The sequence below is a fragment of the Colias philodice genome, chromosome 19 (genome assembly GCF_061535455.1).
Source record: "Colias philodice isolate Cphi_HAF_F1 chromosome 19, ilColPhil1 Martin Lab GWU primary, whole genome shotgun sequence".
Lineage (NCBI taxonomy): Eukaryota > Metazoa > Arthropoda > Insecta > Lepidoptera > Pieridae > Colias > Colias philodice.
Genome location: NC_143104.1, coordinates 5,543,881 through 5,559,101, shown reverse-complemented (window position 1 = coordinate 5,559,101; position 15,221 = coordinate 5,543,881). Strand labels below are relative to the sequence as shown.

The window sequence follows — 15,221 nt, the reverse complement described above, 5'->3', positions numbered from 1 at the left end:
GTTCTGGTTGTTATTCTGTACCTACATGAAAATTAATGCCAATCGAAATTTGAATAAATCATTACGTTAGTCGATGATATCAAATTATTCCAACAAGTTGCAGAATACGGTAACAATAATAATCATATCGAGCGAGAGGTACTATTAGCCGACAAGATTGATTCAGCGCAAATAGTACCAACCGCTGTGTCGCAAGCTACCCTTCTGACCGCAATACTGCGCCTGTCTATTACGTTTTCCACTTATATTTTATACTCGATCACTGAGTTAGTTACTTAATTCTCATATGTTTAAAAATAAAAAAATGTGTAAAAGTACTTCATGAAAACTTGTAAGCCCAACATAGGTGCCTTGTTATCTTAATATATGTATATAAATCTCGTGTCACAATGTTTGTCCTCAATGGACTCCTAAACCACTTAACCGATTATAATAAAATTCGCACACCATGTGCAGTTCGATCCAACTTGAGAGATAGGATAGTTTAAACATGTAGGTACCACGGGCGAAGCCGGGGCGGACCGCTAGTTAAATAATAATTTAATGAGTGCAAAGTAAGTAAACAATCATTTGACAGGGGGTAAATTATAAAAAAAATTGGTTGGCAATGAAACGACTGATGAAATCGGGGCCATTTCTGATTAGTTTTAACTTTAAAAAAAACTTTGATATAGTTACAAATTACAATATTCATAACATGGTATAGACTTATAGCCTAGCACTCAGGGATTGCGTATCCAACCAAAGAAGAATCGTTTTTCAAATAAGTCACTGCCCATGAAAAAAAAAGCTTGAAAGTGCTTCAAATAAAACCATTAATTTGAAACTGGTTACTAACTTTACTTGTACACTAATCAGATGCAACGTAGGCGCTAATCAATAAGGCGGAAGGGCAAGCAACCCTAACATATCAAGGGGTCGACTTGCCGCGTGGCCCTTATCAAGGCTAGAATATCACACATAGCGTTTTTAGTTTTTACACCATATAAACAAAAAGTAACTATAGGGAACCAAGTATTTACATAAATTACTAATAAAAGGTATTTTATACAAAAAATAAAGAATACAGGCACAAATTAGAACAATGTAAATAAAAGAAAAAAGAATGTTGGAAAATGGAGAGCTTTTATAAGGATTCATTAAACTGAAATTAAACAAACTGTTTCTGAATATCCACCTGTTTTTTCAATGGTTTCGAAACCATAAACAATACTAAACTTTCCGGCTACAACTTAGCCTCAGGTAACAACTTACCTACACTCTACAGCCTACAAAATGAAATTGAAATGTATGACCCATCTATTTAAATGGTTACTATAAATGCTATGTAGAATGTTTACTATTCATCATCAAATAACAATAACGTTTAATTGATCTCACTACTACTTTGAATATAGCGCTTATATTATCAAATATGTACCTAATCCTAAAGCATTTGAAGACAATATGCTAACGGTGCCTATGTGCCTATTGCGAGCCGGCGCCGACACGAATATCACATTAACCACCTCGTGATCCGCGGAGATTTATATCTGACAACCAGTCAAACAAACACAAAACATTATCGTAGATTTAAATGTCGATTGAGAAAGTACATACTTTCATTTCATACAAATTGTAACCTTTAGACACCATCTTGCTGCTTGCATAAGCATTCAGATAATTTATTTAATATTGTCTAAAAATAATAATATTAAGACAGGTAACATCGGTATAAAATGTTTAAAACTTATTCAAGTGGGTAAGTTACCTCGACCTGCAGGGCTATTGTCTAATTTTGACACATTAAGTGATCAACATAGTTTTGATGATCACTGAACTTTGATGTCCACTAAAAATTTAAAGATTTGGTATTGCGTATCTTAGTAAGTGGACATCATGTTACGGTGTATTACGGTGCTTATCAACGATGACACCGAACGTCACTATTTTTTATCGACATTATGCAGCAAAATTAAAAATATATACATTTGGTCGTACATTCCATATATAGTGAGCATATTTAAATCTTACGTGTTATATTAACCGGAACACTTGGGATTTGAAATGTTTACTCATAAATGGCGCTAAATTCATAACACTTGAATTTTGGTCTGTCTACAATTACAATTTTGGTCGTCGTTTTGTGTACACAAGTGTATTTGAAAGTTAGAAACAGTAACAAATGAATAAAACTGAGGTAAGTCTTATAACCCGTTTTTAGAAAAATATTAACATTAATTTAAATATTTGCATCCTTTATATTGCTTTGTATAGTTTTATGAAATGTTTAACAAAAATCTATTTTAAAGTACATCTAATAAAATGTAAGTTATTTACTTCAAGCACAATTATATTGTCTTTAAATCTTTAACTAATCTCTTTTTGAAAATGACTATTCATGAGAGCTTCTAAATTAGATAGATTTGTCGGAAAACAGTACTTGAGGAGAATTAAATATTATTTAATTCCCATTAAATTATCCATTATTTTTAAATATACCTACTTGTTATTGTAATAATGTGTTTTACCTTTCTATAAACTATAGATAGTAAGTTGATTAACAAGTTTATCTAATTAATTGTGACAATTTTTTTTAATGTATTGAAATCGAAAATAGTTGCTCTAGTTACTCAAAGAAACTACTGAGTACAATATTTAATTTTGAAAATGTAAGTGAATTATTATGCTATTGTTATTTCAGTAAGCCAAGATGAGAGAGTGCCTAGTTGGGCCTATGAGTTGGAAAGCAAGCAATTGGCTGTTGAGGAAAGGCATACAGCTGCTATAGAAAAATTAGCTGCATCACTTACCAAGATACAGGAAGATATACATATATATTATAATATATTAGTAAATTAAAATGATTTTAAATAGTTTTTGTTATTTTTTATAGTTTACATTAATGTAATTTATTATTATTAATTATTTATAACTCTATTCTGAGTTTTTCATAAATAACTGTCTAGATTTAACTAAAATTAACAATTATTGAATTTACATTATCTTTATGGTGTAAATTTCTTTAAAAACTAGCGGCCCGCCCCGGCTTCGCCCGTGGTACATATGAAAAATAGATGTTGGCCGATTCTCAGACTTACCCGATATGCACAGAAAATTTCATGAGAATCGGTCCACCCATTTCGGAGGAGTATGCAGACTAACATTGTGACACGAGAATCCATACTAATATTATAAATGCGAAAGTAACTCTGTCTGTCTGTCTGTCTGTTACTCAATCACGCCTAAACTACAAAACCAATTTTCATGAAATTTGGTATGGAGATATTTTGATACCCGAGAAAGGACATAGGCTACTTTATATCCCGGGAAAATGACGCATTCCCGGAAATCGAAAGGGAACGGGAACTATGCGGGTTTTTCTTTGACTGCGCGGGCGGAAACCTAGTTTTATATATAAGAAGATAAATAAAAAATATTTTTTTAGATATCAAAAGTTTAATTACTTAAATACCTTGTTTTAACTATTACCTAATTGACACAACTACATCACACTTATAATATCAGAGCATTAACAATGTATGATAATTAATTATAAATTATACAAGAAATATTTTCATAATCAATTAGAAGCTATAACATTATCTAAGTAAGAAAATATGTTTAATCACAGATACAAGTATAAATAATTTTCAGTTAAAACTAATACATTTTTAAGCACAATAAATATTTATTTAACATATCATCTTCTTGAATTCCATAGTCTCTGTACTAGTTGTTCGGTAAGATCTTGTATAACCTCGACTATAGCATCCTCTCCTAAATCCTGAGACATGCCTGTATTTCGGGTATTTTGGCATTCTGCATATTTGCAATGTTGTGCAGGACAACACATGCATTCACTATTTTACCAGCAGTAACTGGATCATAATGAAGTACTCTATGGGCCAACAAAGTTTAACAACTCCAACGTGCTTTGAATAACCCTAAACACCGTTCAACAGTATTCCTGACACGGCAATGAAGGTTGGTATAGTATTCTTCAGGTGTCCCCAGGTACTGCTCCTAATATTGGTGTCATCATCCAGGGGCGTTGCACATATCCTGAGTCACCTAAAAACAGGTATAATATTTTATACTCTATGCATACTTCATATGATGCTCACAGAAATTAAATGAAGATTAAGTATTTAATGAAAATGGTTCCAAACATAGGAATCATGTGCTGTTTAATTTGTAAAACTTTATGTTTAATTTGGAATCACATAACTGAAAAGATATACATTAATTATTGTATTATTTTCTATGTAGTATTTATAAATGAGTTATTAATGTCTGTTAAACCTAATACAGATAATTATTAATGTTGAATAGTAATTTTATTGATTTGTAAGTCATCAGTAATAAATTGCACATAAAAAAGGAAAAACAAAAGACATGGATATTTTTAAACTTACTATTAATACATTCAATGAAGGAAAATGTTTCCTATTTCAACATCTCCACCACCAGTTGAAAACCAGCCTTTGTCAAACGAAAATTCGCTATAAATTCTCTTTCAGGCAGCTGTAAAGGATCACCACAGGATCACTAGCATCACGTAAGCGTCGCCTTTCAATTCTTAATGCTTTCCTCTTTCTCTCTACTTCCGCAAATCCAAGTAAAAAAGCACAGGCCATACTTTATAAATTATATGATTACCTACACTTCTATTGCTCAGTAAAAACCTTTTTTGACCAATAAAATGGCTATGTATATATTTATACTTAAAAATTATTATCTATCATAGTACATATTAACTCAATGTTATCTATATATTTTTTGTTACTTATAGTATAGAAACACTTGAAATAAGACGTTAAATCATATACGTGCAATTCTTCCTATATCTTGTTTATATATTTGTAATATTTAACTTATCCGGATTATAGTGTCGATCACTGAGAATTTACAAAACACTGCTCAATACTAGTTCCTTTCACAGCAGATAAAAATAATATAGTGATCAACCTTTTGATGGTCACTTGGCTTACGGAATACCACTTTTTAAACTATCGATACAAAAACACCTGTCAAATGTGTTACGGTGGCTTTCAAGTTGATTTGGTGCTCATGACGTCATTTCAGTTGATAACTTAAAATAGCCAATACGAAAAACGTAGTTTGACAAGAAATCGTTGAGCACCGGGCAAAGTTATCATCACTATGAAATGTCAAATGAGATACGCAATAGCCCTGCAGGACCATAGGCATTAGACACAAAAGAAATTACGAACAACAACCGCTAGTAGTAAACAATTTTTTGTGGCAAACTTGGACGTTCACCCAGCGAAATGAATTTGAGTATGACTGTCGGTATTAAATTACAATTACTACTGTATCGACTTCGTAATAAATATAAAATAAAAGCCATTATTTAAATAGGAATGTACATATTTAAAAATTTACTTTATTGTTGAAACATCTGGTAAACATGCAGATGTAAAAAATCGAAATATCACTACATAGTATAAAACAAAGTCGCTTTCCCTGTCCCTATGTCCCTATGTCCCTATGTCCCTTTGTACGCTTAAATCTTTGAAACTACGCAACGGATTTTGATGCGGTTTTTTTAAATAGATAGAGTGATTCAAGAGGAAGGTTTATATGTATAATAACATCCATTAAATAGTGGAAAAGTACTGTTATTTTTGAGGTTTCTAATGTGATGTCGTAAAAAATTACATTTTTTCCGCTTATATTGCAAACGCAGGCTAAACCCTACGAGTTTTATCAAAATAATGTACTAAGTATTATACACATTGAAAAGGTCTACAGAAAAGTCCGCGATGGTATATGTCTATCTCTTATGGATAATCCACAATAACATTTTTTTGTCATTTACTTTTTACGACAAATAATAGCTAATTTTCGAAGCGATTTTCACCAATACAGCATTAATTCTTAACCAATTAAATACCTTGAATACATTGTTCATTTAATATAGATCTATATGGCCCTTTACACCGTATGATTTAAGTGAATATTTTCGAAGATATTACAGATTTAAAAATTGCGGGACGTAGCATTTGCGGCGGTACCGGCCGGCCGGGCCGCTATGTTTTTTAGACAACGTTTACAGTTTTTCTGTAGTGTATTATTAGTATCAGCTTTGCACCCGTGCGAAGCCGGGGCGGGTCGCTAGTGTTATAATATAATACGTCTCGATAAAAACATTAAATAGAGGGTCTTAAGTAATTATGTATCTTCAGTTTAATTATTTTGTGTTACATTATTAATGTTAAACATTGTATTTTACCCAACGATTTTACCTAACGGTGTTACCATAGAAAAATGTTTCTTATTATAATTTCGAATCGGCCAAAAGTTTTATTTTAAAAACAGGCAATTCCTATGTTGATATTGTTGATTAGATAAACATTAAAACAAAAACATCTTAAAACAATAATATAACACAGGCAATAGACACGTCTTGTGTTGTGCGGTTATTTGAGACAAGGCAAAACTAAGCCAACTAAATAGTTGATTGCACGAGCCATCGACCCCAAGCCAAATGTCGAGAACAATACTCATAATGGACCGCCTCAGAATGATCGTGTATTGAGGCTGATCTTGTAATAATATGATGAATAGAACAATAAAGATGTTCTAGATTTATTAGCAATGGCGCTGCCAATAAGTACCTACCTACCTACAAAGTTTTCGTCAATTCCATTTAATTTTACAGAATATCACATATTTATGAGGTTCTATAAATTGTTATTTATAAATAGACCACAATTAAAAGGTGTGAACGATTAATTTTGTCAATAAAGAAAAAAAAACGTTTTAATTATTTTTGAACGCATTCATAAACAAATATCATAATTTAATCACGACAAAAAATATTGAGAAACGAAAAACGTCATAACTCATAAGCAACGAAAAGTGCGAATCATTGAGGCCGTGAACTTGACTGCTAAAGACAATCGAACATCGGTCGGAGGCTGATCAAATTGCGCGGAAGGGCGAGAAAGGTCGTTCCGCGATGTATATGTACAACCAGTAATCACGTGCACGCTCTTCGTTGTTTAACAAGCTATTCAATAAAATTTATTTTTTATAGATTATCTTGCAGGCATTGATCCTTTATTGAATACACTTGTTGATCATTGTCTCAAAAGACACACAATCGCATGTTTCTGATCTCTCGATCACCACATATAAAACATAAATTTACAATTATACACATACATTGTAATTTAAAATAATTGAACACAAACATTATTTTAAGTGAGTTTAGCGCATGTTTATGTAGCTCTTAACAAGTTTTAATTGTAAAGATATGTGAGTTATTACCGGTATGTGAATAACAAATACATAATACAATTTCGGACACGAAGAAAAAAATATGTAAAATAGGTACACGGTGTGCACTGCAGTAGAGTCAGTGCGATAGGTAATTTATTTCTATGTTTCACAGTAGTCCAGGATCCTTCGCCCATTTTTGCAAGTGATTACTATCAAGCTAATTTTCCGTGAGTAGCTTTATTTTGATGAGACGCCCAATAATTTCATGTACGAAACTCTCGATTGTGGTAGCTTACAGAGGAGGTAACAAGGATAAATTTTTTTGATTTGATGGTTCTCAAATATTTATCACGCAATTTGTAGAACAATATGTCTGTTGAATTATATAAGTATTAAATAAGTGAATAAATCAGCTGGTTAGTAATCATTTATGATGACCTCGTTATCGATACACATTGGAAAGAGGGGACTCTTTGATCAAACCATAGATTTTGTAGGACAAATATTTTTTCGAATAATTTAGATAATTATCTTGAGATTGAACAAAAAAAACATTCAGTTAGTAATAAATATTTGAGAACCATAAAATCAAAATATTTTATCCTTGTTAGTTGTTACCTCTGCTAGCTACCACCATCGAGAGTTTCGTACATGAAATTATTGGGCGTCTCATCCAAATAAAGCTACTCACGGAAAATTAGCTTGATAGTAATCACTTGCAAAAATGGGCGATGGATCCTGAACTACAATGAACAAATTTTCTCATGACGCCTGCTGTCAGGTTGGGCTTGCGATAATGTACAGTTTCATATCAGCATAACATCGATTTTTGAAATTCCCTCTTACAAACGACTGCAAAAAGATCTCAATCCTGCGCAGTTATCGCCACTTGAGGTATTTGAGCGAATGTCTATAATACACATCGAGGCCGTATAGTACCGTAATTGGTAACGATTATTAGGAAAATATATTCTGCTGGAAGCCTACAAATCATAGTATGAATTTATTAAACTAAATGTTACAGGTTTAAACTTTAAAGATAATGCTAGCGATAAATTACCTTTTAATAACTATACCAAACAAACATCCGTTGAATGAAATTTAGTTAAAATGATAACCAAAATACAATTTAAACATCGAGACACTGAATAATTAAAAATGCTATCCGACAATTAAATTAACTGTCACCTGTATACATAATATTCAATGTGGATATCTATAAAAGGACAAAATAAGTAGATGTGCACACAATAATACAGTGTGACCGATGATCGAGCGGTTAATAAACATTTCGCGGCCATTTATTATAAATTTTATATTTTTTGTCACCACATAATTTAGCACCTACGTAACATTTACAAACAGGGTTGCGAATGCGATGTTATCGCCTTACAAAATTTACGACTACGTTACATGACGTATAATTTTGGCAGAGAGTCAAGGCATCAACATTCTGAACATCTTGTCTATGTACCTTAAAAAATTCAAAGCAATCTCACTATTGTGGAATTTCAGTAATTTTTTAATTACTTTACATTATTATTTCTAAATAGCTATTTTTTGATTGTGATAAAAAAAAATTGACTGAATGCGATGTTATATGGCTAAAAATAAACGTACAAATAATAAATTCTGAAATGAAAAAAAAAAATCTTAGCCCTTTTAGAACAAACAATCAAAATGAAATTTAATAGGGCTGTAATAATTGGACACTAAGAAAATATCTAATGTATGCAAACAGTACTGTTACTAATAAACCAAAGTAGATAATAAAATAACCAAGAATTTTAAAAGGCATAAAGTAAATTTGATGCAGTACAAACGCAAAATATTGTTCAACGAAATTAAAATTCAACTCCTTACAATGTTGCTGGACATGTTATGACAATAATATTACCATTAGAACATAAAATGAGACATATAGCGAATAAATCATTTGTAACGATCTCCGAGGCTAGGCTCAAGAGCATAGCAATAGTAATAATATTAATTGGTAGCCCTGTAAGGCAGCTATCCGGTGGCGGTTGATTGTACTCATCAAGGATTTCTTCACTCAAGGACGGTGTCGGCTAGACGTAAGCAGTCGATCGACTCTTATTATTTCTCCCAGACACATCTTGTTTTTGTCTTATCTCATTTATATTCATGATACAATATCGACGGTTAATCTTTTTTTTTTTGTGCCAAGCCTGTTGCTAATCCCTTTGACCATATTTGTTATTGACATTACAATTTTTATACATTTTATGTGTATGATGAAAGATATCAATCCTTATTTAATCAGGTCTTATTGCATCTATAGGATCGTATTAACAATATCATAACGATATATTGTTCTCATAAACGTGCAAACATTAGTCTACAATTAGCTGGAAATAAACTAGTCATGGGTTACTAAAATATAAAATTTCAAGGTTCCCATAATGTTAAACACATGTTGAGTATCAATTAAAGTACCGGATCAGAGCGAGCAGTTTGCCGAGTAGCTGGAACACAAATCAATGCTATGGAACTTATTATACTATCATCAGGATTACTACAACAGGTTCGAGCGATTCAAGGGTGAACGCGTATGTATTTATCATGTCAACAAAAATGCACTTCAAGCGAGTCTGAAACAATATTAAAAAGATGACGCAAGAATATGCGGACTACCAACCGGACTCATTGTACGTAACCCAAGGACATCGTTCCCGTACTTTAATTACTGGAATTTACATTCAAGATATCATGCTTTTTTTTCTTGTATTTTGTAGACATCGTGAATATTAGGATAACCTACCGATCACGATAGTTTCGTATATGTTTGACAATCATGATGAATGAGAATTTATGATCATTTTCCACAACTCTTAAACTAATTCATAAGAAGTTCGTTATTTCTATTCCTCTTCAAAATGCATGGAAATTTTACAAATAAACACATACCTATGTAAATATTGTTGGTAATTATAAATAATTACTCATTAATGCCGGTGTCAATTGTCTGGCTAAGTGCATTCTCATTTAACATTCATCTCATTGTAGATACACTGCATTTAAAATTACTAGCACATAAATATAGTTACTTTATTAACAGTATAAGTACCTATATTATATTCTGAAATATACAATAATTAAATTTTTAAAGTAAATATATAGGTACTACTATGTAATAATAATAATATGTAAGTAAGTAATCATAATAAAACAAAAAAATATATATACGAAATTATAATATCGTATGTATTTTATTACAGAGAATAAAAGGGGAAGACTTTCAATCCCTAACAAAATTAGCAGTCTCTTGACGTTCGCGTTGCAATTCAAAGAAACCGTTGGCTAAATGAAATTGACCGGTTACCGCGTGATAATGTGGGAGATTGTAGACTGCAGTAGTGTACCGTTCGTATTACTGATTAAATTATAATGGGAAGATGATCACAACATTGATTATCTTATAGTCCGGGATCCATCGCTCATTAATTTTGCAAGTGATTACTATCAAGCTAATTTTTCGTGAGTAGCTTTATTTTGATGAGATGCCCAATAATTTCATGTACGAAACTCTCGATTGTGGTAGCTTACAGAGGTAACAAGGATAAAAATTTTTGATTTGACGGTTCTCAAATATTTATTACGCAATTTGTAGGACAATATGTCTGTTGAATTATATAAGTATTAAATAAGTGAAAATAAAAAAATCAGCTGGTTAGTAATCATTTATGATGACCTCGTTATCGATACACATTGGAAAGGGGGACTCTTTGATCAAACCATAGATTTTGTAGGACAAATATTTTTTTCGAATAATTTAGATAATTATCTTGAGATTGAACAAAAAAAAACATTCAGTTAGTAATTAATATTTGAGAACCATCAAATCAAAATATTTTATCCTTGTTTCCTCTGTTAGCTACCACAATCGAGAGTTTCGTACATGAAATTATTGGGCATCTCATCAAAATAAAGCTACTCACGAAAAATTAGCTTGATAGTAATCACTTGCAAAATTAATGAGCGATGGATCCCGGACTATTAAATAAACTTATGAATAGATTATAGACTTGAAATTGATAACGTGAACGTGTATGTTTGAACGGGAGCTTATATTGGTATAGTGATAGGGATGTCAATCATTAACTAAAGTATTTCTACAACGAAAAATCTTTTTTATTCATAGTTAAAATGATTAATGTCGAACACATAATTGGACAGAGAAACATATGTAGTGGTTGTGGTTTTGCGTGTATTACACACTCGTGATGTGCAAACAATACGTCACGTCTGTAACCACAAGATTAATGCAATGTGAAAAGCGTAGGCCACGTATTTGCCACACTATAGTCTATAGGTCACAGTATTTCGTCGTCAACCTTATATTATGTAAGTCTTTTATGTGTGGAATTTAATTTATTTATTTATCATTTCTATATTCTAAGAGCTAGCGCGCACGAGCAACTTTGTCTCCGCAACTATTTTGTCTCTCCACCCATGGGCTAGTATGAAAGTGCGCGCACGTAGCGACGCAACTCCCCATACAATTGATGGGAGAGACAAAATAGTTGCGGAGACAAAGTTGCTCGTGCGCGCTAGCTCTAATACGTCAATTTAAACAATATTGAATAAAATTATCCTTTTTTTTAAATTATTGACATTTATGAGTTTTAAAACGCTATGTTTTCTAACATCGATTAATGTTCTAAAATATTTTATCTTGTTAGCTTAATAAAACACTTACAATGCCCAACAAGATAACCAGATTACTGAGACAAGTTAATGTGACGAAATTTATTGCTCATACATATTCAAATTTAGGCTTAGTAAATTTATATACATATTGAAGCTACAGTTTTAGCTTAAAAACTAGCAACTACCTACAACTAACTTTACAATATATGTACATGGCAGTTAATATGAGATGTATAATTCAGACAAGGCAGAGGAAACAAAGATCTGTAATAGAGCTGCCAAATGAGCGTGATGAGCAATCGCAAATAAAACATGTGGCTGTCTCGGTTATAGACAGACTCCATGCATCGATTACGTATCGCTCATTAAAACTATTTTTAATTGTATACCGACCTACAATAACAGAACCTCTGAAAATGAAGTTTTTGATTGCTTTTTATAAAAGATTGTACTACACATATTCTTCTAATTGGATACGTAAAGAGTATTTTAAATTGGCCTTAATTGTTTTTAATACACATGTATGCGTTGACAACGGTTGTTATTGAATTAAACTACACGCATATTTATTGCTACAAAATTAAAATGCATCACAGTGCAGTATCTCCTCAGTTATGATTCATGATGATGTTAAATTAGACCTTAGTCTAAAATGCAGTTTATCTTAATAAACTGCATCTTTTATCTCAAAATATTTTTTTTTTTCTACCAAAAAGGTCACCGCCGTTCCTGTTATCATTCCAGCAGAGAATAGGACCAAATGACAGTAATGACTTATCACACGCAAAAAGAATCACAACAATCGGTTGAAAACCCACAAACATATCGTGTAACAAAACAACAAAAGAAAACAGTCTAATTGAGAGCCTCTTTCGTTTTTTGGGAACGTCGGGTAAAATATTTAACCACTTAATAAGATCACCCATTTCTTTTAATATTATCCTAATATCAACAATTCAAAACTCATGCAAAAATATTCAAAAACGTTCAATCCATACTAATATTATAAATGCGAAAGTAACTCTGTCTGTCTGTCTGTTACTCAATCACGCCTAAACTACTGAACTAATTTTCATGAAATTTGGTATGGAGATATTTTGATACCCGAGAAAGGACATAGGCTACTTTTTATCCCGGGAAAATGACGCAAACCCGGAAATCTCACGGGAACGAGAACTATGCGGGTTTTTCTTTGACTGCGCGGGCGAAGCCGCGGGCGGAAACCTAGTTATTTATAAAACAATTCTGCGTTTTAATATTCTCGAAGGGACATTTTATGAGACGTGTTGTCAGTTGTCACTTATTCTCTTTGTCACGTTTCGAATACAAGTGCTACGCGACGTCGAAATAAAAACATGATTATATTTACGATCTTCATCGGATTCGCTTTAAAGGCTATATCAATAAAAAGAACACAACGATTGTATTGAGATTAAAAAACATGTAAGTCATTTAAAGGACACCATTTATTTATACGTTTTACTTTAAGCAATTACAATTATAATAATACTAGCGACCCGCCCCGGCTTCGCACGGGTGCAATGCTGATACTAAATACACTACAGAAAAACTGTGAACGTTGTATATAAAAACAGCGTCGCCCGCTCCGGCTTCGCACGGGTATAAAATAGATAGCCGGGCGGCCGGCCTGTAGCGCTGCAAACGCTACGTCCCGCAATTTTTAAATCTGTAATATCTTCGAAAATATTCACTTAAATCATACGGTGTAAAGGGCCATATAGATCTATATTAAATGAACAATGTATTCAAGGTATTTAATTGGTTAAGGATTAATGCTGTATTGGTTAAAATCGCATCGAAAATTAGCCATTATTTGTCGTAAAAAGTAAATGACAAAAAAAAGTTATTGTGGGTTATCCATAAGAGATAGACATATACCATCGCGGACTTTTCTGTAGACCTTTTCAATGTGTATAATACTTAGTACATTATTTTGATAAAACTCGTAGGGTTCAGCCTGCGTTTGCAATTTAAGCGGAAAAAATGTAATTTTTTACGACATCACATTAGAAACCTCAAAAATAACAGTATTTCTCCACTATTTAATGGATGTTATTATACATATAAACCTTCCTCTTGAATCACTCTATCTATTAAAAAAAACCGCATCAAAATCCGTTGCGTAGTTTCAAAGATTTAAGCGTACAAAGGGACATAGGGACATAGGGACATAGGGACAGGGAAAGCGACTTTGTTTTATACTATGTAGTGATAGTGAAGCCACTATAGCCAGTGAACAGTTCATTCTCATGAAGGCACGAGCTTAGCAACGTATTGTACTTCCTGAAAATGAAAAAATAACAATACAACTGCCCTAGCAAGGCAGTGTAACTAAAAGCCAAATAAAAGCGCCTATGTGTGTCAGTAATTATCACGACGCAGACTTGATAAAAAATTTAAAGCGTAATGCCGCTTATAGCAGCTTATATAAGATAAAAATGCACTTAATATCATGTAGACATGAGTAATTTGTAATTGTAATATTCGTGAGGTAAAGTTGCGTGCAATTAAATTTACGTGGAAATAAAATATGAATAAAATTAAATCCCGTTCAAAATTTTATGAATAAAAGAGGGGAATAAAAGCATTATAATTTCAACACAAGTATACGTATCCTACTCTCAAAATAAATAAATTGTCAAATATATTAAAAACAATGAACGCATCTATTTAAATAATGAGTTGAAGACATTATCCACAAACTAACTTGTATTGGTTACCCGCAGACGTAAATAGTTTTTTACATTTAATTTATATTAACATGCACGTGAATACTTTTAACATCTGTTTTGTATAATGGGAAGAGTATCGAAACATAACCAAGGTCAGATGCATAATATTATCCTTCAGACAGTGAGCAGTCGCGAGGGCTGGCACGGCCGTTCCAACCGGATTGACACCGTTGCATAATATAATGTATGAATCCCACCTTGTAACAACTAAGCCGTAAGTTGCCTTTGTGTCATGTGTGCTCCTCATATTTGAAGACGATAATAAATTATTATTCGTTATGATATAATATCATAATTATATGTAAGTAGGTATACATATATAATAGGATCATCAATTTAATGCAACAAAACTGTCCTGTATGATAACATATTAAACTACCTCAGCTCTATAAATGCATAAAGCTGCCACACAAAGCTGCCAGAGCAACTTCCTAAAACTACTGACAGAGTAAAATTCAATCTGATTTCTTCAACTAAATTATTTATAACAACAATATAAGGATATTGTTGTTGTTAATATCATGTATCAATGTAGTAGTGTGGTAGTAGTGTGTATAAAGTAAGTAG

General features: G+C 32.2%; 1 protein-coding gene across 3 annotated transcripts in view; it reads right to left on the bottom strand.

Moving 5' to 3' along the window:
• Window positions 1–15,221, bottom strand: part of ash1 (histone-lysine N-methyltransferase ash1) — a 56,565-nt gene that overhangs the window by 22,282 nt on the left and 19,062 nt on the right. The window lies entirely within an intron of this gene.